Source organism: Pungitius pungitius, unplaced genomic scaffold (assembly GCF_949316345.1).
Source record: "Pungitius pungitius unplaced genomic scaffold, fPunPun2.1 scaffold_28, whole genome shotgun sequence".
NCBI lineage: Eukaryota > Metazoa > Chordata > Actinopteri > Perciformes > Gasterosteidae > Pungitius > Pungitius pungitius.
In genome coordinates, this window is record NW_026909895.1 from 173,086 (window position 1) to 194,596 (window position 21,511).

Genomic DNA, 21,511 nt, shown 5'->3' on the forward strand with positions numbered 1-21,511 from the left:
TTACCTTCAGGCTTTAGGAACCTCTCTTGCCAATGCTAAGAACTGCTTCAATTTTAGAAAAAGAAACTTCTGATTATCTTTGACACGTTTTAAAGGATTAGGAAAAAGATGAAAAGCAGCTTACGTCCATACCTCTCTGGTTCCGCCCGATCTCGTCTGTTCTCGGAAGCTAAGCAGAGCAGGGCCTGGTTAGTACCTGGATGGAAGACCGCCTGGGAATCCCAGGTGCCGTAAGCTTTTTCACTTCTCTCTCCGAAAGCCGCCGAGCGCCGCAGATTGTACACCTGTTTTAACGTTGGATATGAAAGGAAATTAGACAATATTATCCAAAATCATTCCGTTTCATGATTGCTAAATTAGTGTTGGTCAACATTTACGATTGGCATACTGTTGTTTGTAATTTAGCCGTTGAAATACAGGTGCTAACCCAACATGTTAGAATTGCCAGTGAAGAAAAGTAAAGTTACCTTCAGGCTTTAGGAACCTCTCTTGCCAATGCTAAGAACTGCTTCAATTTTAGAAAAAGAAACTTCTGATTATCTTTGACACGTTTTAAAGGATTAGGAAAAAGATGAAAAGCAGCTTACGTCCATACCTCTCTGGTTCCGCCCGATCTCGTCTGATCTCGGAAGCTAAGCAGAGCAGGGCCTGGTTAGTACCTGGATGGAAGACCGCCTGGGAATCCCAGGTGCCGTAAGCTTTTTCACTTCTCTCTCCGAAAGCCGCCCAGCGCCGTAAATTGTACACCTACACAATTGTAAAAAAAATTTCACATTGTAGAAGAGATGCAATAGGAAGAAGATGAAAGGTGGCTTACGTCCATACCATCGTCAGGCCATTTGAGGTGGCGGGGACTGCAATGGCCATTCACCGATTGGCTGGGACTCCTGGGCGGGTCTTCTCTAGTCCATCCAATTTTCGGCATGGGATGTCACAGCCTTCTTTGCATACCCTTATTTAACCCACACAAAGATGCCAACGGCAGGCGTGTCATAATTCATTGACGCATTATAAAGGATTAGGAAAAAGATAAAAAGCAGCTTACGGCCATACCTCTCTGGTTCCGCCCGATCTCGTCTGATCTCGGAAGCTAAGCAGAGCAGGGCCTGGTTAGTACCTGGATGGAAGACCGCCTGGGAACACCTACAAATTACAAAAAGTATATCACATTGTTGAAGAGATGCATGTTTAGTGTTGTTTTAACGTTGGATATGAAAGGCAATTAGACAATATTATCCAAAATGATTCCGTTTCATGGTTGCTAAATTAGTGTTGATCAACATTTAACAATTGGCATACTTTTGTTTGTAATTTAGCCGTTGAAATACAGGTGCTAACCCAACATGTTAGAATTGCCAGTGAAGAAAAGTAAAGTTACCTTCAGGTTTTAGAAACCTCTCTTGCCAATCCTAAGAACTGCTTCAATTTTAGAAAAAGAAACTCTTCTGATTATCTTTGACGCATTATAAAGGATTAGGAAAAAGATAAAAAGCAGCTTACGGCCATACCTCTCTGGTTCCGCCCGATCTCGTCTGATCTCGGAAGCTAAGCAGAGCAGGGCCTGGTTAGTACCTGGATGGAAGACCGCCTGGGAATCCCAGGTGCCGTAAGCTTTTTCACTTCTCTCTCTGAAAGCCGCCCAGCGCCGTAGCTTGTACACCTACACAATTGTAAAAAGTTTATCACATTGTAGAAGAGATGCAATAGGAAGAAGATGAAAGGTGGCTTACGTCCATACCATGGTCAGGCCATTTGAGGTGGCGGGGACTGCAATGGCCATTCACCGATTGGCTGGGACTCCTGGGCGGGTCTTCTCTAGTCCATCCAATTTTCGGCATGGGATGTCACAGCCTTCTTTGCATACCCTTATTTAACCCACACAAAGATGCCAACGGCAGGCGTGTCATAATTCATTGACGCATTATAAAGGATTAGGAAAAAGATAAAAAGCAGCTTACGGCCATACCTCTCTGGTTCCGCCCGATCTCGTCTGATCTCGGAAGCTAAGCAGAGCAGGGCCTGGTTAGTACCTGGATGGAAGACCGCCTGGGTATCCCAGGTGCCGTAAGCTTTTTCACTTCTCTCTCCGAAAGCCGCCGAGCGCCGCAGATTGTACACCTGTTTTAACGTTGGATATGAAAGGAAATTAGACAATATTATCCAAAATGATTCCGTTTCATGATTGCTAAATTAGTGTTGGTCAACATTTACCATTGGCATACTGTTGTTTGTAATTTAGCCGTTGAAATACAGGTGCTAACCCAACATGTTAGAATTGCCAGTGAAGAAAAGTAAAGTTACCTTCAGGCTTTAGGAACCTCTCTTGCCAATGCTAAGAACTGCTTCAATTTTAGAAAAAGAAACTTCTGATTATCTTTGACACGTTTTAAAGGATTAGGAAAAAGATGAAAAGCAGCTTACGTCCATACCTCTCTGGTTCCGCCCGATCTCGTCTGTTCTCGGAAGCTAAGCAGAGCAGGGCCTGGTTAGTACCTGGATGGAAGACCGCCTGGGAATCCCAGGTGCCGTAAGCTTTTTCACTTCTCTCTCCGAAAGCCGCCGAGCGCCGCAGATTGTACACCTGTTTTAACGTTGGATATGAAAGGAAATTAGACAATATTATCCAAAATCATTCCGTTTCATGATTGCTAAATTAGTGTTGGTCAACATTTACGATTGGCATACTGTTGTTTGTAATTTAGCCGTTGAAATACAGGTGCTAACCCAACATGTTAGAATTGCCAGTGAAGAAAAGTAAAGTTACCTTCAGGCTTTAGGAACCTCTCTTGCCAATGCTAAGAACTGCTTCAATTTTAGAAAAAGAAACTTCTGATTATCTTTGACACGTTTTAAAGGATTAGGAAAAAGATGAAAAGCAGCTTACGTCCATACCTCTCTGGTTCCGCCCGATCTCGTCTGATCTCGAAAGCTAAGCAGAGCAGGGCCTGGTTAGTACCTGGATGGAAGACCGCCTGGGAATCCCAGGTGCCGTAAGCTTTTTCACTTCTCTCTCCGAAAGCCGCCCAGCGCCGTAAATTGTACACCTACACAATTGTAAAAAAAATTTCACATTGTAGAAGAGATGCAATAGGAAGAAGATGAAAGGTGGCTTACGTCCGTACCATCGTCAGGCCATTTGAGGTGGCGGGGACTGCAATGGCCATTCACCGATTGGCTGGGACCCCTGGGCGGGTCTTCTCTAGTCCATCCAATTTTCGGCATGGGATGTCACAGCCTTCTTTGCATACCCTTATTTAACCCACACAAAGATGCCAACGGCAGGCGTGTCATAATTCATTGACGCATTATAAAGGATTAGGAAAAAGATAAAAAGCAGCTTACGGCCATACCTCTCTGGTTCCGCCCGATCTCGTCTGATCTCGGAAGCTAAGCAGAGCAGGGCCTGGTTAGTACCTGGATGGAAGACCGCCTGGGAATCCCAGGTGCCGTAAGCTTTTTCACTTCTCTCTCCGAAAGCCGCCGAGCGCCGCAGATTGTACACCTGTTTTAACGTTGGATATGAAAGGAAATTAGACAATATTATCCAAAATGATTCCGTTTCATGATTGCTAAATTAGTGTTGGTCAACATTTACGATTGGCATACTGTTGTTTGTAATTTAGCCGTTGAAATACAGGTGCTAACCCAACATGTTAGAATTGCCAGTGAAGAAAAGTAAAGTTACCTTCAGGCTTTAGGAACCTCTCTTGCCAATGCTAAGAACTGCTTCAATTTTAGAAAAAGAAACTCTTCTGATTATCTTTGACGCATTATAAAGGATTAGGAAAAAGATAAAAAGCAGCTTACGGCCATACCTCTCTGGTTCCGCCCGATCTCGTCTGATCTCGGAAGCTAAGCAGAGCAGGGCCTGGTTAGTACCTGGATGGAAGACCGCCTGGGAATCCCAGGTGCCGTAAGCTTTTTCACTTCTCTCTCTGAAAGCCGCCCAGCGCCGTAGCTTGTACACCTACACAATTGTAAAAAGTTTATCACATTGTAGAAGAGATGCAATAGGAAGAAGATGAAAGGTGGCTTACGTCCATACCATCGTCAGGCCATTTGAGGTGGCGGGGACTGCAATGGCCATTCACCGATTGGCTGGGACTCCTGGGCGGGTCTTCTCTAGTCCATCCAATTTTCGGCATGGGATGTCACAGCCTTCTTTGCATACCCTTATTTAACCCACACAAAGATGCCAACGGCAGGCGTGTCATAATTCATTGACGCATTATAAAGGATTAGGAAAAAGATAAAAAGCAGCTTACGGCCATACCTCTCTGGTTCCGCCCGATCTCGTCTGATCTCGGAAGCTAAGCAGAGCAGGGCCTGGTTAGTACCTGGATGGAAGACCGCCTGGGTATCCCAGGTGCCGTAAGCTTTTTCACTTCTCTCTCCGAAAGCCGCCGAGCGCCGCAGATTGTACACCTGTTTTAACGTTGGATATGAAAGGAAATTAGACAATATTATCCAAAATGATTCCGTTTCATGATTGCTAAATTAGTGTTGGTCAACATTTACCATTGGCATACTGTTGTTTGTAATTTAGCCGTTGAAATACAGGTGCTAACCCAACATGTTAGAATTGCCAGTGAAGAAAAGTAAAGTTACCTTCAGGCTTTAGGAACCTCTCTTGCCAATGCTAAGAACTGCTTCAATTTTAGAAAAAGAAACTTCTGATTATCTTTGACACGTTTTAAAGGATTAGGAAAAAGATGAAAAGCAGCTTACGTCCATACCTCTCTGGTTCCGCCCGATCTCGTCTGTTCTCGGAAGCTAAGCAGAGCAGGGCCTGGTTAGTACCTGGATGGAAGACCGCCTGGGAATCCCAGGTGCCGTAAGCTTTTTCACTTCTCTCTCCGAAAGCCGCCGAGCGCCGCAGATTGTACACCTGTTTTAACGTTGGATATGAAAGGAAATTAGACAATATTATCCAAAATCATTCCGTTTCATGATTGCTAAATTAGTGTTGGTCAACATTTACGATTGGCATACTGTTGTTTGTAATTTAGCCGTTGAAATACAGGTGCTAACCCAACATGTTAGAATTGCCAGTGAAGAAAAGTAAAGTTACCTTCAGGCTTTAGGAACCTCTCTTGCCAATGCTAAGAACTGCTTCAATTTTAGAAAAAGAAACTTCTGATTATCTTTGACACGTTTTAAAGGATTAGGAAAAAGATGAAAAGCAGCTTACGTCCATACCTCTCTGGTTCCGCCCGATCTCGTCTGATCTCGGAAGCTAAGCAGAGCAGGGCCTGGTTAGTACCTGGATGGAAGACCGCCTGGGAATCCCAGGTGCCGTAAGCTTTTTCACTTCTCTCTCCGAAAGCCGCCCAGCGCCGTAAATTGTACACCTACACAATTGTAAAAAAAATTTCACATTGTAGAAGAGATGCAATAGGAAGAAGATGAAAGGTGGCTTACGTCCGTACCATCGTCAGGCCATTTGAGGTGGCGGGGACTGCAATGGCCATTCACCGATTGGCTGGGACCCCTGGGCGGGTCTTCTCTAGTCCATCCAATTTTCGGCATGGGATGTCACAGCCTTCTTTGCATACCCTTATTTAACCCACACAAAGATGCCAACGGCAGGCGTGTCATAATTCATTGACGCATTATAAAGGATTAGGAAAAAGATAAAAAGCAGCTTACGGCCATACCTCTCTGGTTCCGCCCGATCTCGTCTGATCTCGGAAGCTAAGCAGAGCAGGGCCTGGTTAGTACCTGGATGGAAGACCGCCTGGGAATCCCAGGTGCCGTAAGCTTTTTCACTTCTCTCTCCGAAAGCCGCCGAGCGCCGCAGATTGTACACCTGTTTTAACGTTGGATATGAAAGGAAATTAGACAATATTATCCAAAATGATTCCGTTTCATGATTGCTAAATTAGTGTTGGTCAACATTTACGATTGGCATACTGTTGTTTGTAATTTAGCCGTTGAAATACAGGTGCTAACCCAACATGTTAGAATTGCCAGTGAAGAAAAGTAAAGTTACCTTCAGGCTTTAGGAACCTCTCTTGCCAATGCTAAGAACTGCTTCAATTTTAGAAAAAGAAACTTCTGATTATCTTTGACACGTTTTAAAGGATTAGGAAAAAGATGAAAAGCAGCTTACGTCCATACCTCTCTGGTTCCGCCCGATCTCGTCTGATCTCGGAACCTAAGCAGAGCAGGGCCTGGTTAGTACCTGGATGGAAGACCGCCTGGGAATCCCAGGTGCCGTAAGCTTTTTCACTTCTCTCTCTGAAAGCCGCCCAGCGCCGTAGATTGTACACCTACACAATTGTAAAAAAAATTTCACATTGTAGAAGAGATGCAATAGGAAGAAGATGAAAGGTGGCTTACGTCCATACCATCGTCAGGCCATTTGAGGTGGCGGGGACTGCAATGGCCATTCACCGATTGGCTGGGACTCCTGGGCGGGTCTTCTCTAGTCCATCCAATTTTCGGCATGGGATGTCACAGCCTTCTTTGCATACCCTTATTTAACCCACACAAAGATGCCAACGGCTGGCGTGTCATAATTCATTGACGCATTATAAAGGATTAGGAAAAAGATAAAAAGCAGCTTACGGCCATACCTCTCTGGTTCCGCCCGATCTCGTCTGATCTCGGAAGCTAAGCAGAGCAGGGCCTGGTTAGTACCTGGATGGAAGACCGCCTGGGAATCCCAGGTGCCGTAAGCTTTTTCACTTCTCTCTCCGAAAGCCGCCGAGCGCCGCAGATTGTACACCTGTTTTAACGTTGGATATGAAAGGAAATTAGACAATATTATCCAAAATGATTCCGTTTCATGATTGCTAAATTAGTGTTGGTCAACATTTACGATTGGCATACTGTTGTTTGTAATTTAGCCGTTGAAATACAGGTGCTAACCCAACATGTTAGAATTGCCAGTGAAGAAAAGTAAAGTTACCTTCAGGCTTTAGGAACCTCTCTTGCCAATGCTAAGAACTGCTTCAATTTTAGAAAAAGAAACTTCTGATTATCTTTGACACGTTTTAAAGGATTAGGAAAAAGATGAAAAGCAGCTTACGTCCATACCTCTCTGGTTCCGCCCGATCTCGTCTGTTCTCGGAAGCTAAGCAGAGCAGGGCCTGGTTAGTACCTGGATGGAAGACCGCCTGGGAATCCCAGGTGCCGTAAGCTTTTTCACTTCTCTCTCCGAAAGCCGCCGAGCGCCGCAGATTGTACACCTGTTTTAACGTTGGATATGAAAGGAAATTAGACAATATTATCCAAAATCATTCCGTTTCATGATTGCTAAATTAGTGTTGGTCAACATTTACGATTGGCATACTGTTGTTTGTAATTTAGCCGTTGAAATACAGGTGCTAACCCAACATGTTAGAATTGCCAGTGAAGAAAAGTAAAGTTACCTTCAGGCTTTAGGAACCTCTCTTGCCAATGCTAAGAACTGCTTCAATTTTAGAAAAAGAAACTTCTGATTATCTTTGACACGTTTTAAAGGATTAGGAAAAAGATGAAAAGCAGCTTACGTCCATACCTCTCTGGTTCCGCCCGATCTCGTCTGATCTCGGAAGCTAAGCAGAGCAGGGCCTGGTTAGTACCTGGATGGAAGACCGCCTGGGAATCCCAGGTGCCGTAAGCTTTTTCACTTCTCTCTCCGAAAGCCGCCCAGCGCCGTAAATTGTACACCTACACAATTGTAAAAAAAATTTCACATTGTAGAAGAGATGCAATAGGAAGAAGATGAAAGGTGGCTTACGTCCGTACCATCGTCAGGCCATTTGAGGTGGCGGGGACTGCAATGGCCATTCACCGATTGGCTGGGACCCCTGGGCGGGTCTTCTCTAGTCCATCCAATTTTCGGCATGGGATGTCACAGCCTTCTTTGCATACCCTTATTTAACCCACACAAAGATGCCAACGGCAGGCGTGTCATAATTCATTGACGCATTATAAAGGATTAGGAAAAAGATAAAAAGCAGCTTACGGCCATACCTCTCTGGTTCCGCCCGATCTCGTCTGATCTCGGAAGCTAAGCAGAGCAGGGCCTGGTTAGTACCTGGATGGAAGACCGCCTGGGAATCCCAGGTGCCGTAAGCTTTTTCACTTCTCTCTCCGAAAGCCGCCGAGCGCCGCAGATTGTACACCTGTTTTAACGTTGGATATGAAAGGAAATTAGACAATATTATCCAAAATGATTCCGTTTCATGATTGCTAAATTAGTGTTGGTCAACATTTACGATTGGCATACTGTTGTTTGTAATTTAGCCGTTGAAATACAGGTGCTAACCCAACATGTTAGAATTGCCAGTGAAGAAAAGTAAAGTTACCTTCAGGCTTTAGGAACCTCTCTTGCCAATGCTAAGAACTGCTTCAATTTTAGAAAAAGAAACTTCTGATTATCTTTGACACGTTTTAAAGGATTAGGAAAAAGATGAAAAGCAGCTTACGTCCATACCTCTCTGGTTCCGCCCGATCTCGTCTGTTCTCGGAAGCTAAGCAGAGCAGGGCCTGGTTAGTACCTGGATGGAAGACCGCCTGGGAACCCCAGGTGCCGTAAGCTTTTTCACTTCTCTCTCTGAAAGCCGCCCAGCGCCGTAGATTGTACACCTACACAATTGTAAAAAAAATTTCACATTGTAGAAGAGATGCAATAGGAAGAAGATGAAAGGTGGCTTACGTCCGTACCATCGTCAGGCCATTTGAGGTGGCGGGGACTGCAATGGCCATTCACCGATTGGCTGGGACTCCTGGGCGGGTCTTCTCTAGTCCATCCAATTTTCGGCTTGGGATGTCACAGCCTTCTTTGCATACCCTTATTTAACCCACACAAAGATGCCAACGGCTGGCGTGTCATAATTCATTGACGCATTATAAAGGATTAGGAAAAAGATAAAAAGCAGCTTACGGCCATACCTCTCTGGTTCCGCCCGATCTCGTCTGATCTCGGAAGCTAAGCAGAGCAGGGCCTGGTTAGTACCTGGATGGAAGACCGCCTGGGAATCCCAGGTGCCGTAAGCTTTTTCACTTCTCTCTGAAAGCTGCAGAGCGCCGCAGATTGTACACCTACAAATTACAAAAAGTATATCACATTGTTGAAGAGATGCATGTTTAGTGTTGTTTTAACGTTGGATATGAAAGGAAATTAGACAATATTATCCAAAATGATTCCGTTTCATGATTGCTAAATTGGTGTTGATCAACATTTTACGATTGGCATACTATTGTTTGTAATTTAGCCGTTGAAATACAGGTGCTAACCAAACATGTTAGATTTACCAGTGAAGAAAAGTAAAGTTACCTTCAGGTTTTAGGAACCTCTCTTGCCAATGCTAAGAACTGCTTCAATTTTAGAAAAAGAAACTTCTGATTATCTTTGACACGTTTTAAAGGATTAGGAAAAAGATAAAAAGCAGCTTACAGCCATACCTCTCTGGTTCCGCCCGATCTCGTCTGATCTCGGAAGCTAAGCAGAGCGGGGCCTGGTTAGTACCTGGATGGAAGACCGCCTGGGAATCCCAGGTGCCGTAAGCTTTTTCACTTCTCTCACCGAAAGCCGCCGAGCGCCGCAGATTGTTCACCTACAAATTACAAAAAGTATATCACATTGTTGAAGAGATGCATGTTTAGTGTTGTTTTAACGTTGGATATGAAAGGCAATTAGACAATATTATCCAAAATGATTCCGTTTCATGGTTGCTAAATTAGTGTTGATCAACATTTAACAATTGGCATACTTTTGTTTGTAATTTAGCCGTTGAAATACAGGTGCTAACCCAACATGTTAGAATTGCCAGTGAAGAAAAGTAAAGTTACCTTCAGGTTTTAGAAACCTCTCTTGCCAATCCTAAGAACTGCTTCAATTTTAGAAAAAGAAACTCTTCTGATTATCTTTGACGCATTATAAAGGATTAGGAAAAAGATGAAAAGCAGCTTACGTCCATACCTCTCTGGTTCCGCCCGATCTCGTCTGATCTCGGAAGCTAAGCAGAGCAGGGCCTGGTTAGTACCTGGATGGAAGACCGCCTGGGAATCCCAGGTGCCGTAAGCTTTTTCACTTCTCTCTCCGAAAGCCGCCCAGCGCCGTAAATTGTACACCTACACAATTGTAAAAAAAATTTCACATTGTAGAAGAGATGCAATAGGAAGAAGATGAAAGGTGGCTTACGTCCGTACCATCGTCAGGCCATTTGAGGTGGCGGGGACTGCAATGGCCATTCACCGATTGGCTGGGACCCCTGGGCGGGTCTTCTCTAGTCCATCCAATTTTCGGCATGGGATGTCACAGCCTTCTTTGCATACCCTTATTTAACCCACACAAAGATGCCAACGGCAGGCGTGTCATAATTCATTGACGCATTATAAAGGATTAGGAAAAAGATAAAAAGCAGCTTACGGCCATACCTCTCTGGTTCCGCCCGATCTCGTCTGATCTCGGAAGCTAAGCAGAGCAGGGCCTGGTTAGTACCTGGATGGAAGACCGCCTGGGAATCCCAGGTGCCGTAAGCTTTTTCACTTCTCTCTCCGAAAGCCGCCGAGCGCCGCAGATTGTACACCTGTTTTAACGTTGGATATGAAAGGAAATTAGACAATATTATCCAAAATGATTCCGTTTCATGATTGCTAAATTAGTGTTGGTCAACATTTACGATTGGCATACTGTTGTTTGTAATTTAGCCGTTGAAATACAGGTGCTAACCCAACATGTTAGAATTGCCAGTGAAGAAAAGTAAAGTTACCTTCAGGCTTTAGGAACCTCTCTTGCCAATGCTAAGAACTGCTTCAATTTTAGAAAAAGAAACTTCTGATTATCTTTGACACGTTTTAAAGGATTAGGAAAAAGATGAAAAGCAGCTTACGTCCATACCTCTCTGGTTCCGCCCGATCTCGTCTGTTCTCGGAAGCTAAGCAGAGCAGGGCCTGGTTAGTACCTGGATGGAAGACCGCCTGGGAACCCCAGGTGCTGTAAGCTTTTTCACTTCTCTCTCTGAAAGCCGCCCAGCGCCGTAGATTGTACACCTACACAATTGTAAAAAAAATTTCACATTGTAGAAGAGATGCAATAGAAAGAAAATGAAAGGTGGCTTACGTCCGTACCATCGTCAGGCCATTTGAGGTGGCGGGGACTGCAATGGCCATTCACCGATTGGCTGGGACTCCTGGGCGGGTCTTCTCTAGTCCATCCAATTTTCGGCTTGGGATGTCACAGCCTTCTTTGCATACCCTTATTTAACCCACACAAAGATGCCAACGGCTGGCGTGTCATAATTCATTGACGCATTATAAAGGATTAGGAAAAAGATAAAAAGCAGCTTACGGCCATACCTCTCTGGTTCCGCCCGATCTCGTCTGATCTCGGAAGCTAAGCAGAGCAGGGCCTGGTTAGTACCTGGATGGAAGACCGCCTGGGAATCCCAGGTGCCGTAAGCTTTTTCACTTCTCTCTGAAAGCTGCAGAGCGCCGCAGATTGTACACCTACAAATTACAAAAAGTATATCACATTGTTGAAGAGATGCATGTTTAGTGTTGTTTTAACGTTGGATATGAAAGGAAATTAGACAATATTATCCAAAATGATTCCGTTTCATGATTGCTAAATTGGTGTTGATCAACATTTTACGATTGGCATACTATTGTTTGTAATTTAGCCGTTGAAATACAGGTGCTAACCAAACATGTTAGATTTACCAGTAAAGAAAAGTAAAGTTACCTTCAGGTTTTAGGAACCTCTCTTGCCAATGCTAAGAACTGCTTCAATTTTAGAAAAAGAAACTTCTGATTATCTTTGACACGTTTTAAAGGATTAGGAAAAAGATAAAAAGCAGCTTACAGCCATACCTCTCTGGTTCCGCCCGATCTCGTCTGATCTCGGAAGCTAAGCAGAGCGGGGCCTGGTTAGTACCTGGATGGAAGACCGCCTGGGAATCCCAGGTGCCGTAAGCTTTTTCACTTCTCTCACCGAAAGCCGCCGAGCGCCGCAGATTGTACACCTGTTTTAACGTTGGATATGAAAGGAAATTAGACAATATTATCCAAAATGATTCCGTTTCATGATTGCTAAATTAGTGTTGGTCAACATTTACGATTGGCATACTGTTGTTTGTAATTTAGCCGTTGAAATACAGGTGCTAACCCAACATGTTAGAATTGCCAGTGAAGAAAAGTAAAGTTACCTTCAGGCTTTAGGAACCTCTCTTGCCAATGCTAAGAACTGCTTCAATTTTAGAAAAAGAAACTTCTGATTATCTTTGACACGTTTTAAAGGATTAGGAAAAAGATGAAAAGCAGCTTACGTCCATACCTCTCTGGTTCCGCCCGATCTCGTCTGTTCTCGGAAGCTAAGCAGAGCAGGGCCTGGTTAGTACCTGGATGGAAGACCGCCTGGGAACCCCAGGTGCTGTAAGCTTTTTCACTTCTCTCTCTGAAAGCCGCCCAGCGCCGTAGATTGTACACCTACACAATTGTAAAAAAAATTTCACATTGTAGAAGAGATGCAATAGGAAGAAGATGAAAGGTGGCTTACGTCCGTACCATCGTCAGGCCATTTGAGGTGGCGGGGACTGCAATGGCCATTCACCGATTGGCTGGGACTCCTGGGCGGGTCTTCTCTAGTCCATCCAATTTTCGGCTTGGGATGTCACAGCCTTCTTTGCATACCCTTATTTAACCCACACAAAGATGCCAACGGCTGGCGTGTCATAATTCATTGACGCATTATAAAGGATTAGGAAAAAGATAAAAAGCAGCTTACGGCCATACCTCTCTGGTTCCGCCCGATCTCGTCTGATCTCGGAAGCTAAGCAGAGCAAGGCCTGGTTAGTACCTGGATGGAAGACCGCCTGGGAATCCCAGGTGCCGTAAGCTTTTTCACTTCTCTCTGAAAGCTGCAGAGCGCCGCAGATTGTACACCTACAAATTACAAAAAGTATATCACATTGTTGAAGAGATGCATGTTTAGTGTTGTTTTAACGTTGGATATGAAAGGAAATTAGACAATATTATCCAAAATGATTCCGTTTCATGATTGCTAAATTGGTGTTGATCAACATTTTACGATTGGCATACTATTGTTTGTAATTTAGCCGTTGAAATACAGGTGCTAACCAAACATGTTAGATTTACCAGTAAAGAAAAGTAAAGTTACCTTCAGGTTTTAGGAACCTCTCTTGCCAATGCTAAGAACTGCTTCAATTTTAGAAAAAGAAACTTCTGATTATCTTTGACACGTTTTAAAGGATTAGGAAAAAGATAAAAAGCAGCTTACAGCCATACCTCTCTGGTTCCGCCCGATCTCGTCTGATCTCGGAAGCTAAGCAGAGCGGGGCCTGGTTAGTACCTGGATGGAAGACCGCCTGGGAATCCCAGGTGCCGTAAGCTTTTTCACTTCTCTCACCGAAAGCCGCCGAGCGCCGCAGATTGTTCACCTACAAATTACAAAAAGTATATCACATTGTTGAAGAGATGCATGTTTAGTGTTGTTTTAACGTTGGATATGAAAGGCAATTAGACAATATTATCCAAAATGATTCCGTTTCATGGTTGCTAAATTAGTGTTGATCAACATTTAACAATTGGCATACTTTTGTTTGTAATTTAGCCGTTGAAATACAGGTGCTAACCCAACATGTTAGAATTGCCAGTGAAGAAAAGTAAAGTTACCTTCAGGTTTTAGAAACCTCTCTTGCCAATCCTAAGAACTGCTTCAATTTTAGAAAAAGAAACTCTTCTGATAATCTTTGACGCATTATAAAGGATTAGGAAAAAGATAAAAAGCAGCTTACGGCCATACCTCTCTGGTTCCGCCCGATCTCGTCTGATCTCGGAAGCTAAGCAGAGCAGGGCCTGGTTAGTACCTGGATGGAAGACCGCCTGGGAATCCCAGGTGCCGTAAGCTTTTTCACTTCTCTCTCTGAAAGCCGCCCAGCGCCGTAGCTTGTACACCTACACAATTGTAAAAAGTTTATCACATTGTAGAAGAGATGCAATAGGAAGAAGATGAAAGGTGGCTTACGTCCATACCATCGTCAGGCCATTTGAGGTGGCGGGGACTGCAATGGCCATTCACCGATTGGCTGGGACTCCTGGGCGGGTCTTCTCTAGTCCATCCAATTTTCGGCATGGGATGTCACAGCCTTCTTTGCATACCCTTATTTAACCCACACAAAGATGCCAACGGCAGGCGTGTCATAATTCATTGACGCATTATAAAGGATTAGGAAAAAGATAAAAAGCAGCTTACGGCCATACCTCTCTGGTTCCGCCCGATCTCGTCTGATCTCGCAAGCTAAGCAGAGCAGGGCCTGGTTAGTACCTGGATGGAAGACCGCCTGGGAATCCCAGGTGCCGTAAGCTTTTTCACTTCTCTCTCCGAAAGCCGCCGAGCGCCGCAGATTGTACACCTGTTTTAACGTTGGATATGAAAGGAAATTAGACAATATTATCCAAAATGATTCCGTTTCATGATTGCTAAATTAGTGTTGGTCAACATTTACGATTGGCATACTGTTGTTTGTAATTTAGCCGTTGAAATACAGGTGCTAACCCAACATGTTAGAATTGCCAGTGAAGAAAAGTAAAGTTACCTTCAGGCTTTAGGAACCTCTCTTGCCAATGCTAAGAACTGCTTCAATTTTAGAAAAAGAAACTTCTGATTATCTTTGACACGTTTTAAAGGATTAGGAAAAAGATGAAAAGCAGCTTACGGCCATACCTCTCTGGTTCCGCCCGATCTCGTCTGATCTCGGAAGCTAAGCAGAGCAGGGCCTGGTTAGTACCTGGATGGAAGACCGCCTGGGAATCCCAGGTGCCGTAAGCTTTTTAACTTCTCTCTCTGAAAGCCGCCCAGCGCCGTAGATTGTACACCTACACAATTGTAAAAAAAAATTCACATTGTAGAAGAGATGCAATAGGAAGAAGATGAAAGGTGGCTTACGTCCATACCATCGTCAGGCCATTTGAGGTGGCGGGGACTGCAATGGCCATTCACCGATTGGCTGGGACTCCTGGGCGGGTCTTCTCTAGTCCATCCAATTTTCGGCATGGGATGTCACAGCCTTCTTTGCATACCCTTATTTAACCCACACAAAGATGCCAACGGCTGGCGTGTCATAATTCATTGACGCATTATAAAGGATTAGGAAAAAGATAAAAAGCAGCTTACGGCCATACCTCTCTGGTTCCGCCTGATCTCGTCTGATCTCGGAAGCTAAGCAGAGCAGGGCCTGGTTAGTACCTGGATGGAAGACCGCCTGGGAATCCCAGGTGCCGTAAGCTTTTTCACTTCTCTCTCCTAAAGCCGCCCACCGCCGCAGATTGTACACCTTCACAATTGTAAAAAGTATTTCACATTGTAGAAGAGATGCAATAGGAAGAAGATGAAAGGTGGCTTACGTCCATACCATCGTCAGGCCATTTGAGGTGGCGGGGACTGCAATGGCCATCCACCGATTGGCTGGGACTCCTGGGCGGGTCTTCTCTAGTCCATCCAATTTTCGCCATAGGATGTCACAGCCTTCTTTGCATACCCTTATTTAACCCACACAAAGATGCCAACGGCAGGCGTGACATAATTTTTTGACGCATTATAAAGGATTAGGAAAAAGATAAAAAGCAGCTTACGGCCATACCTCTCTGGTTCCGCCCGATCTCGTCTGATCTCGGAAGCTAAGCAGAGCAGGGCCTGGTTAGTACCTGGATGGAAGACCGCCTGGGAATCCCAGGTGCCGTAAGCTTTTTCACTTCTCTCTCTGAAAGCCGCCCAGCGCCGTAGCTTGTACACCTACACAATTGTAAAAAGTTTATCACATTGTAGAAGAGATGCAATAGGAAGAAGATGAAAGGTGGCTTACGTCCATACCATCGTCAGGCCATTTGAGGTGGCGGGGACTGCAATGGCCATTCACCGATTGGCTGGGACTCCTGGGCGGGTCTTCTCTAGTCCATCCAATTTTCGGCATGGGATGTCACAGCCTTCTTTGCATACCCTTATTTAACCCACACAAAGATGCCAACGGCAGGCGTGTCATAATTCATTGACGCATTATAAAGGATTAGGAAAAAGATAAAAAGCAGCTTACGGCCATACCTCTCTGGTTCCGCCCGATCTCGTCTGATCTCGGAAGCTAAGCAGAGCAGGGCCTGGTTAGTACCTGGATGGAAGACCGCCTGGGAACACCTACAAATTACAAAAAGTATATCACATTGTTGAAGAGATGCATGTTTAGTGTTGTTTTAACGTTGGATATGAAAGGCAATTAGACAATATTATCCAAAATGATTCCGTTTCATGGTTGCTAAATTAGTGTTGATCAACATTTAACAATTGGCATACTTTTGTTTGTAATTTAGCCGTTGAAATACAGGTGCTAACCCAACATGTTAGAATTGCCAGTGAAGAAAAGTAAAGTTACCTTCAGGTTTTAGAAACCTCTCTTGCCAATCCTAAGAACTGCTTCAATTTTAGAAAAAGAAACTCTTCTGATTATCTTTGACGCATTATAAAGGATTAGGAAAAAGATAAAAAGCAGCTTACGGCCATACCTCTCTGGTTCCGCCCGATCTCGTCTGATCTCGGAAGCTAAGCAGAGCAGGGCCTGGTTAGTACCTGGATGGAAGACCGCCTGGGAATCCCAGGTGCCGTAAGCTTTTTCAATTCTCTCTCTGAAAGCCGCCCAGCGCCGTAGCTTGTACACCTACACAATTGTAAAAAGTTTATCACATTGTAAAAGGGATGCAATAGGAAGAAGATGAAAGGTGGCTTACGTCCATACCATCGTCAGGCCATTTGAGGTGGCGGGGACTGCAATGGCCATTCACCGATTGGCTGGGACTCCTGGGCGGGTCTTCTCTAGTCCATCCAATTTTCGGCATGGGATGTCACAGCCTTCTTTGCATACCCTTATTTAACCCACACAAAGATGCCAACGGCAGGCGTGTCATAATTCATTGACGCATTATAAAGGATTAGGAAAAAGATAAAAAGCAGCTTACGGCCATACCTCTCTGGTTCCGCCCGATCTCGTCTGATCTCGGAAGCTAAGCAGAGCAGGGCCTGGTTAGTACCTGGATGGAAGACCGCCTGGGAATCCCAGGTGCCGTAAGCTTTTTCACTTCTCTCTCCGAAAGCCGCCGAGCGCCGCAGATTGTACACCTGTTTTAACGTTGGATATGAAAGGAAATTAGACAATATTATCCAAAATGATTCCGTTTCATGATTGCTAAATTAGTGTTGGTCAACATTTACCATTGGCATACTGTTGTTTGTAATTTAGCCGTTGAAATACAGGTGCTAACCCAACATGTTAGAATTGCCAGTGAAGAAAAGTAAAGTTACCTTCAGGCTTTAGGAACCTCTCTTGCCAATGCTAAGAACTGCTTCAATTTTAGAAAAAGAAACTTCTGATTATCTTTGACACGTTTTAAAGGATTAGGAAAAAGATGAAAAGCAGCTTACGTCCATACCTCTCTGGTTCCGCCCGATCTCGTCTGTTCTCGGAAGCTAAGCAGAGCAGGGCCTGGTTAGTACCTGGATGGAAGACCGCCTGGGAACCCCAGGTGCCGTAAGCTTTTTCACTTCTCTCTCTGAAAGCCGCCCAGCGCCGTAGATTGTACACCTACACAATTGTAAAAAAAATTTCACATTGTAGAAGAGATGCAATAGGAAGAAGATGAAAGGTGGCTTACGTCCGTACCATCGTCAGGCCATTTGAGGTGGCGGGGACTGCAATGGCCATTCACCGATTGGCTGGGACCCCTGGGCGGGTCTTCTCTAGTCCATCCAATTTTCGGCATGGGATGTCACAGCCTTCTTTGCATACCCTTATTTAACCCACACAAAGATGCCAACGGCAGGCGTGTCATAATTCATTGACGCATTATAAAGGATTAGGAAAAAGATAAAAAGCAGCTTACGGCCATACCTCTCTGGTTCCGCCCGATCTCGTCTGATCTCGGAAGCTAAGCAGAGCAGGGCCTGGTTAGTACCTGGATGGAAGACCGCCTGGGAATCCCAGGTGCCGTAAGCTTTTTCACTTCTCTCTCCGAAAGCCGCCGAGCGCCGCAGATTGTACACCTGTTTTAACGTTGGATATGAAAGGAAATTAGACAATATTATCCAAAATGATTCCGTTTCATGATTGCTAAATTAGTGTTGGTCAACATTTACGATTGGCATACTGTTGTTTGTAATTTAGCCGTTGAAATACAGGTGCTAACCCAACATGTTAGAATTGCCAGTGAAGAAAAGTAAAGTTACCTTCAGGCTTTAGGAACCTCTCTTGCCAATGCTAAGAACTGCTTCAATTTTAGAAAAAGAAACTTCTGATTATCTTTGACACGTTTTAAAGGATTAGGAAAAAGATGAAAAGCAGCTTACGTCCATACCTCTCTGGTTCCGCCCGATCTCGTCTGTTCTCGGAAGCTAAGCAGAGCAGGGCCTGGTTAGTACCTGGATGGAAGACCGCCTGGGAACCCCAGGTGCCGTAAGCTTTTTCACTTCTCTCTCTGAAAGCCGCCCAGCGCCGTAGATTGTACACCTACACAATTGTAAAAAAAATTTCACATTGTAGAAGAGATGCAATAGGAAGAAGATGAAAGGTGGCTTACGTCCGTACCATCGTCAGGCCATTTGAGGTGGCGGGGACTGCAATGGCCATTCACCGATTGGCTGGGACTCCTGGGCGGGTCTTCTCTAGTCCATCCAATTTTCGGCTTGGGATGTCACAGCCTTCTTTGCATACCCTTATTTAACCCACACAAAGATGCCAACGGCTGGCGTGTCATAATTCATTGACGCATTATAAAGGATTAGGAAAAAGATAAAAAGCAGCTTACGGCCATACCTCTCTGGTTCCGCCCGATCTCGTCTGATCTCGGAAGCTAAGCAGAGCAGGGCCTGGTTAGTACCTGGATGGAAGACCGCCTGGGAATCCCAGGTGCCGTAAGCTTTTTCACTTCTCTCTGAAAGCTGCAGAGCGCCGCAGATTGTACACCTACAAATTACAAAAAGTATATCACATTGTTGAAGAGATGCATGTTTAGTGTTGTTTTAACGTTGGATATGAAAGGAAATTAGACAATATTATCCAAAATGATTCCGTTTCATGATTGCTAAATTGGTGTTGATCAACATTTTACGATTGGCATACTATTGTTTGTAATTTAGCCGTTGAAATACAGGTGCTAACCAAACATGTTAGATTTACCAGTGAAGAAAAGTAAAGTTACCTTCAGGTTTTAGGAACCTCTCTTGCCAATGCTAAGAACTGCTTCAATTTTAGAAAAAGAAACTTCTGATTATCTTTGACACGTTTTAAAGGATTAGGAAAAAGATAAAAAGCAGCTTACAGCCATACCTCTCTGGTTCCGCCCGATCTCGTCTGATCTCGGAAGCTAAGCAGAGCGGGGCCTGGTTAGTACCTGGATGGAAGACCGCCTGGGAATCCCAGGTGCCGTAAGCTTTTTCACTTCTCTCACCGAAAGCCGCCGAGCGCCGCAGATTGTTCACCTACAAATTACAAAAAGTATATCACATTGTTGAAGAGATGCATGTTTAGTGTTGTTTTAACGTTGGATATGAAAGGCAATTAGACAATATTATCCAAAATGATTCCGTTTCATGGTTGCTAAATTAGTGTTGATCAACATTTAACAATTGGCATACTTTTGTTTGTAATTTAGCCGTTGAAATACAGGTGCTAACCCAACATGTTAGAATTGCCAGTGAAGAAAAGTAAAGTTACCTTCAGGTTTTAGAAACCTCTCTTGCCAATCCTAAGAACTGCTTCAATTTTAGAAAAAGAAACTCTTCTGATTATCTTTGACGCATTATAAAGGATTAGGAAAAAGATAAAAAGCAGCTTACGGCCATACCTCTCTGGTTCCGCCCGATCTCGTCTGATCTCGGAAGCTAAGCAGAGCAGGGCCTGGTTAGTACCTGGATGGAAGACCGCCTGGGAATCCCAGGTGCCGTAAGCTTTTTCACTTCTCTCTCTGAAAGCCGCCCAGCGCCGTAGCTTGTACACCTACACAATTGTAAAAAGTTTATCACATTGTAGAAGAGATGCAATAGGAAGAAGATGAAAGGTGGCTTACGTCCATACCATCGTCAGGCCATTTGAGGTGGCGGGGACTGCAATGGCCATTCACCGATTGGCTGGGACTCCTGGGCGGGTCTTCTCTAGTCCATCCAATTTTCGGCTTGGGATGTCACAGCCTTCTTTGCATACCCTTATTTAACCCACACAAAGATGCCAACGGCTGGCGTGTCATAATTCATTGACGCATTATAAAGGATTAGGAAAAAGATAAAAAGCAGCTTACGGCCATACCTCTCTGGTTCCGCCCGATCTCGTCTGATCTCGGAAGCTAAGCAGAGCAGGGCCTGGTTAGTACCTGGATGGAAGACCGCCTGGGAATCCCAGGTGCCGTAAGCTTTTTCACTTCTCTCTGAAAGCTGCAGAGCGCCGCAGATTGTACACCTACAAATTACAAAAAGTATATCACATTGTTGAAGAGATGCATGTTTAGTGTTGTTTTAACGTTGGATATGAAAGGAAATTAGACAATATTATCCAAAATGATTCCGTTTCATGATTGCTAAATTGGTGTTGATCAACATTTTACGATTGGCATACTATTGTTTGTAATTTAGCCGTTGAAATACAGGTGCTAACCAAACATGTTAGATTTACCAGTGAAGAAAAGTAAAGTTACCTTCAGGTTTTAGGAACCTCTCTTGCCAATGCTAAGAACTGCTTCAATTTTAGAAAAAGAAACTTCTGATTATCTTTGACACGTTTTAAAGGATTAGGAAAAAGATAAAAAGCAGCTTACAGCCATACCTCTCTGGTTCCGCCCGATCTCGTCTGATCTCGGAAGCTAAGCAGAGCGGGGCCTGGTTAGTACCTGGATGGAAGACCGCCTGGGAATCCCAGGTGCCGTAAGCTTTTTCACTTCTCTCACCGAAAGCCGCCGAGCGCCGCAGATTGTTCACCTACAAATTACAAAAAGTATATCACATTGTTGAAGAGATGCATGTTTAGTGTTGTTTTAACGTTGGATATGAAAGGCAATTAGACAATATTATCCAAAATGATTCCGTTTCATGGTTGCTAAATTAGTGTTGATCAACATTTAACAATTGGCATACTTTTGTTTGTAATTTAGCCGTTGAAATACAGGTGCTAACCCAACATGTTAGAATTGCCAGTGAAGAAAAGTAAAGTTACCTTCAGGTTTTAGAAACCTCTCTTGCCAATCCTAAGAACTGCTTCAATTTTAGAAAAAGAAACTCTTCTGATTATCTTTGACGCATTATAAAGGATTAGGAAAAAGATAAAAAGCAGCTTACGGCCATACCTCTCTGGTTCCGCCCGATCTCGTCTGATCTCGGAAGCTAAGCAGAGCAGGGCCTGGTTAGTACCTGGATGGAAGACCGCCTGGGAATCCCAGGTGCCGTAAGCTTTTTCACTTCTCTCTCTGAAAGCCGCCCAGCGCCGTAGCTTGTACACCTACACAATTGTAAAAAGTTTATCACATTGTAGAA

General features: G+C 44.3%; 44 non-coding genes across 44 annotated transcripts; all 44 read left to right on the top strand.

Moving 5' to 3' along the window:
* Positions 1 to 118: 118 nt before the first annotated feature.
* LOC134122134 (5S ribosomal RNA) lies at positions 119 to 237 on the top strand. The gene has a single exon (XR_009953675.1). It is a non-coding gene; the product is annotated as a 5S ribosomal RNA (ribosomal RNA).
* Positions 238 to 581: 344 nt separating this feature from the next.
* LOC134121663 (5S ribosomal RNA) lies at positions 582 to 700 on the top strand. The gene has a single exon (XR_009953204.1). It is a non-coding gene; the product is annotated as a 5S ribosomal RNA (ribosomal RNA).
* Positions 701 to 1,494: 794 nt separating this feature from the next.
* On the top strand, positions 1,495 to 1,613 carry LOC134122447 (5S ribosomal RNA). The gene has a single exon (XR_009953975.1). It is a non-coding gene; the product is annotated as a 5S ribosomal RNA (ribosomal RNA).
* A 339-nt stretch (positions 1,614 to 1,952) lies between these two features.
* Positions 1,953 to 2,071, top strand: LOC134121619 (5S ribosomal RNA). The gene has a single exon (XR_009953160.1). It is a non-coding gene; the product is annotated as a 5S ribosomal RNA (ribosomal RNA).
* A 344-nt stretch (positions 2,072 to 2,415) lies between these two features.
* LOC134122136 (5S ribosomal RNA) lies at positions 2,416 to 2,534 on the top strand. The gene has a single exon (XR_009953677.1). It is a non-coding gene; the product is annotated as a 5S ribosomal RNA (ribosomal RNA).
* Positions 2,535 to 2,878: 344 nt separating this feature from the next.
* LOC134122083 (5S ribosomal RNA) lies at positions 2,879 to 2,997 on the top strand. The gene has a single exon (XR_009953624.1). It is a non-coding gene; the product is annotated as a 5S ribosomal RNA (ribosomal RNA).
* Positions 2,998 to 3,336: 339 nt separating this feature from the next.
* LOC134122449 (5S ribosomal RNA) lies at positions 3,337 to 3,455 on the top strand. Its single transcript, XR_009953977.1, has one exon. It is a non-coding gene; the product is annotated as a 5S ribosomal RNA (ribosomal RNA).
* Positions 3,456 to 3,801: 346 nt separating this feature from the next.
* Positions 3,802 to 3,920, top strand: LOC134122450 (5S ribosomal RNA). Its single transcript, XR_009953978.1, has one exon. It is a non-coding gene; the product is annotated as a 5S ribosomal RNA (ribosomal RNA).
* Positions 3,921 to 4,259: 339 nt separating this feature from the next.
* On the top strand, positions 4,260 to 4,378 carry LOC134121620 (5S ribosomal RNA). Its single transcript, XR_009953161.1, has one exon. It is a non-coding gene; the product is annotated as a 5S ribosomal RNA (ribosomal RNA).
* Positions 4,379 to 4,722: 344 nt separating this feature from the next.
* Positions 4,723 to 4,841, top strand: LOC134122137 (5S ribosomal RNA). Its single transcript, XR_009953678.1, has one exon. It is a non-coding gene; the product is annotated as a 5S ribosomal RNA (ribosomal RNA).
* Positions 4,842 to 5,185: 344 nt separating this feature from the next.
* LOC134121664 (5S ribosomal RNA) lies at positions 5,186 to 5,304 on the top strand. The gene has a single exon (XR_009953205.1). It is a non-coding gene; the product is annotated as a 5S ribosomal RNA (ribosomal RNA).
* Positions 5,305 to 5,643: 339 nt separating this feature from the next.
* Positions 5,644 to 5,762, top strand: LOC134122452 (5S ribosomal RNA). The gene has a single exon (XR_009953979.1). It is a non-coding gene; the product is annotated as a 5S ribosomal RNA (ribosomal RNA).
* A 344-nt stretch (positions 5,763 to 6,106) lies between these two features.
* On the top strand, positions 6,107 to 6,225 carry LOC134122362 (5S ribosomal RNA). The gene has a single exon (XR_009953902.1). It is a non-coding gene; the product is annotated as a 5S ribosomal RNA (ribosomal RNA).
* A 339-nt stretch (positions 6,226 to 6,564) lies between these two features.
* LOC134122453 (5S ribosomal RNA) lies at positions 6,565 to 6,683 on the top strand. Its single transcript, XR_009953980.1, has one exon. It is a non-coding gene; the product is annotated as a 5S ribosomal RNA (ribosomal RNA).
* Positions 6,684 to 7,027: 344 nt separating this feature from the next.
* LOC134122138 (5S ribosomal RNA) lies at positions 7,028 to 7,146 on the top strand. The gene has a single exon (XR_009953679.1). It is a non-coding gene; the product is annotated as a 5S ribosomal RNA (ribosomal RNA).
* Positions 7,147 to 7,490: 344 nt separating this feature from the next.
* On the top strand, positions 7,491 to 7,609 carry LOC134121665 (5S ribosomal RNA). Its single transcript, XR_009953206.1, has one exon. It is a non-coding gene; the product is annotated as a 5S ribosomal RNA (ribosomal RNA).
* Positions 7,610 to 7,948: 339 nt separating this feature from the next.
* Positions 7,949 to 8,067, top strand: LOC134122454 (5S ribosomal RNA). The gene has a single exon (XR_009953981.1). It is a non-coding gene; the product is annotated as a 5S ribosomal RNA (ribosomal RNA).
* Positions 8,068 to 8,411: 344 nt separating this feature from the next.
* On the top strand, positions 8,412 to 8,530 carry LOC134122300 (5S ribosomal RNA). Its single transcript, XR_009953840.1, has one exon. It is a non-coding gene; the product is annotated as a 5S ribosomal RNA (ribosomal RNA).
* A 339-nt stretch (positions 8,531 to 8,869) lies between these two features.
* Positions 8,870 to 8,988, top strand: LOC134122455 (5S ribosomal RNA). The gene has a single exon (XR_009953982.1). It is a non-coding gene; the product is annotated as a 5S ribosomal RNA (ribosomal RNA).
* Positions 8,989 to 9,382: 394 nt separating this feature from the next.
* On the top strand, positions 9,383 to 9,501 carry LOC134121987 (5S ribosomal RNA). Its single transcript, XR_009953528.1, has one exon. It is a non-coding gene; the product is annotated as a 5S ribosomal RNA (ribosomal RNA).
* Positions 9,502 to 9,899: 398 nt separating this feature from the next.
* LOC134121666 (5S ribosomal RNA) lies at positions 9,900 to 10,018 on the top strand. The gene has a single exon (XR_009953207.1). It is a non-coding gene; the product is annotated as a 5S ribosomal RNA (ribosomal RNA).
* A 339-nt stretch (positions 10,019 to 10,357) lies between these two features.
* On the top strand, positions 10,358 to 10,476 carry LOC134122456 (5S ribosomal RNA). Its single transcript, XR_009953983.1, has one exon. It is a non-coding gene; the product is annotated as a 5S ribosomal RNA (ribosomal RNA).
* Positions 10,477 to 10,820: 344 nt separating this feature from the next.
* Positions 10,821 to 10,939, top strand: LOC134122348 (5S ribosomal RNA). The gene has a single exon (XR_009953888.1). It is a non-coding gene; the product is annotated as a 5S ribosomal RNA (ribosomal RNA).
* A 339-nt stretch (positions 10,940 to 11,278) lies between these two features.
* LOC134122457 (5S ribosomal RNA) lies at positions 11,279 to 11,397 on the top strand. Its single transcript, XR_009953984.1, has one exon. It is a non-coding gene; the product is annotated as a 5S ribosomal RNA (ribosomal RNA).
* Positions 11,398 to 11,791: 394 nt separating this feature from the next.
* On the top strand, positions 11,792 to 11,910 carry LOC134121988 (5S ribosomal RNA). Its single transcript, XR_009953529.1, has one exon. It is a non-coding gene; the product is annotated as a 5S ribosomal RNA (ribosomal RNA).
* A 344-nt stretch (positions 11,911 to 12,254) lies between these two features.
* On the top strand, positions 12,255 to 12,373 carry LOC134122349 (5S ribosomal RNA). Its single transcript, XR_009953889.1, has one exon. It is a non-coding gene; the product is annotated as a 5S ribosomal RNA (ribosomal RNA).
* Positions 12,374 to 12,712: 339 nt separating this feature from the next.
* Positions 12,713 to 12,831, top strand: LOC134121861 (5S ribosomal RNA). The gene has a single exon (XR_009953402.1). It is a non-coding gene; the product is annotated as a 5S ribosomal RNA (ribosomal RNA).
* A 394-nt stretch (positions 12,832 to 13,225) lies between these two features.
* LOC134121989 (5S ribosomal RNA) lies at positions 13,226 to 13,344 on the top strand. Its single transcript, XR_009953530.1, has one exon. It is a non-coding gene; the product is annotated as a 5S ribosomal RNA (ribosomal RNA).
* A 398-nt stretch (positions 13,345 to 13,742) lies between these two features.
* LOC134122458 (5S ribosomal RNA) lies at positions 13,743 to 13,861 on the top strand. The gene has a single exon (XR_009953985.1). It is a non-coding gene; the product is annotated as a 5S ribosomal RNA (ribosomal RNA).
* Positions 13,862 to 14,200: 339 nt separating this feature from the next.
* On the top strand, positions 14,201 to 14,319 carry LOC134121938 (5S ribosomal RNA). Its single transcript, XR_009953479.1, has one exon. It is a non-coding gene; the product is annotated as a 5S ribosomal RNA (ribosomal RNA).
* Positions 14,320 to 14,663: 344 nt separating this feature from the next.
* On the top strand, positions 14,664 to 14,782 carry LOC134122459 (5S ribosomal RNA). Its single transcript, XR_009953986.1, has one exon. It is a non-coding gene; the product is annotated as a 5S ribosomal RNA (ribosomal RNA).
* Positions 14,783 to 15,121: 339 nt separating this feature from the next.
* On the top strand, positions 15,122 to 15,240 carry LOC134121513 (5S ribosomal RNA). Its single transcript, XR_009953054.1, has one exon. It is a non-coding gene; the product is annotated as a 5S ribosomal RNA (ribosomal RNA).
* Positions 15,241 to 15,579: 339 nt separating this feature from the next.
* On the top strand, positions 15,580 to 15,698 carry LOC134122461 (5S ribosomal RNA). The gene has a single exon (XR_009953988.1). It is a non-coding gene; the product is annotated as a 5S ribosomal RNA (ribosomal RNA).
* Positions 15,699 to 16,492: 794 nt separating this feature from the next.
* Positions 16,493 to 16,611, top strand: LOC134122462 (5S ribosomal RNA). Its single transcript, XR_009953989.1, has one exon. It is a non-coding gene; the product is annotated as a 5S ribosomal RNA (ribosomal RNA).
* Positions 16,612 to 16,950: 339 nt separating this feature from the next.
* LOC134122463 (5S ribosomal RNA) lies at positions 16,951 to 17,069 on the top strand. The gene has a single exon (XR_009953990.1). It is a non-coding gene; the product is annotated as a 5S ribosomal RNA (ribosomal RNA).
* A 344-nt stretch (positions 17,070 to 17,413) lies between these two features.
* Positions 17,414 to 17,532, top strand: LOC134122301 (5S ribosomal RNA). The gene has a single exon (XR_009953841.1). It is a non-coding gene; the product is annotated as a 5S ribosomal RNA (ribosomal RNA).
* A 339-nt stretch (positions 17,533 to 17,871) lies between these two features.
* LOC134122464 (5S ribosomal RNA) lies at positions 17,872 to 17,990 on the top strand. Its single transcript, XR_009953991.1, has one exon. It is a non-coding gene; the product is annotated as a 5S ribosomal RNA (ribosomal RNA).
* Positions 17,991 to 18,334: 344 nt separating this feature from the next.
* LOC134122303 (5S ribosomal RNA) lies at positions 18,335 to 18,453 on the top strand. The gene has a single exon (XR_009953843.1). It is a non-coding gene; the product is annotated as a 5S ribosomal RNA (ribosomal RNA).
* Positions 18,454 to 18,792: 339 nt separating this feature from the next.
* Positions 18,793 to 18,911, top strand: LOC134122465 (5S ribosomal RNA). The gene has a single exon (XR_009953992.1). It is a non-coding gene; the product is annotated as a 5S ribosomal RNA (ribosomal RNA).
* A 394-nt stretch (positions 18,912 to 19,305) lies between these two features.
* On the top strand, positions 19,306 to 19,424 carry LOC134121990 (5S ribosomal RNA). The gene has a single exon (XR_009953531.1). It is a non-coding gene; the product is annotated as a 5S ribosomal RNA (ribosomal RNA).
* Positions 19,425 to 19,822: 398 nt separating this feature from the next.
* Positions 19,823 to 19,941, top strand: LOC134122466 (5S ribosomal RNA). The gene has a single exon (XR_009953993.1). It is a non-coding gene; the product is annotated as a 5S ribosomal RNA (ribosomal RNA).
* Positions 19,942 to 20,280: 339 nt separating this feature from the next.
* Positions 20,281 to 20,399, top strand: LOC134122467 (5S ribosomal RNA). The gene has a single exon (XR_009953994.1). It is a non-coding gene; the product is annotated as a 5S ribosomal RNA (ribosomal RNA).
* Positions 20,400 to 20,793: 394 nt separating this feature from the next.
* Positions 20,794 to 20,912, top strand: LOC134121992 (5S ribosomal RNA). Its single transcript, XR_009953533.1, has one exon. It is a non-coding gene; the product is annotated as a 5S ribosomal RNA (ribosomal RNA).
* Positions 20,913 to 21,310: 398 nt separating this feature from the next.
* On the top strand, positions 21,311 to 21,429 carry LOC134122468 (5S ribosomal RNA). Its single transcript, XR_009953995.1, has one exon. It is a non-coding gene; the product is annotated as a 5S ribosomal RNA (ribosomal RNA).
* The last annotated feature ends 82 nt before the right edge of the window (positions 21,430 to 21,511 follow it).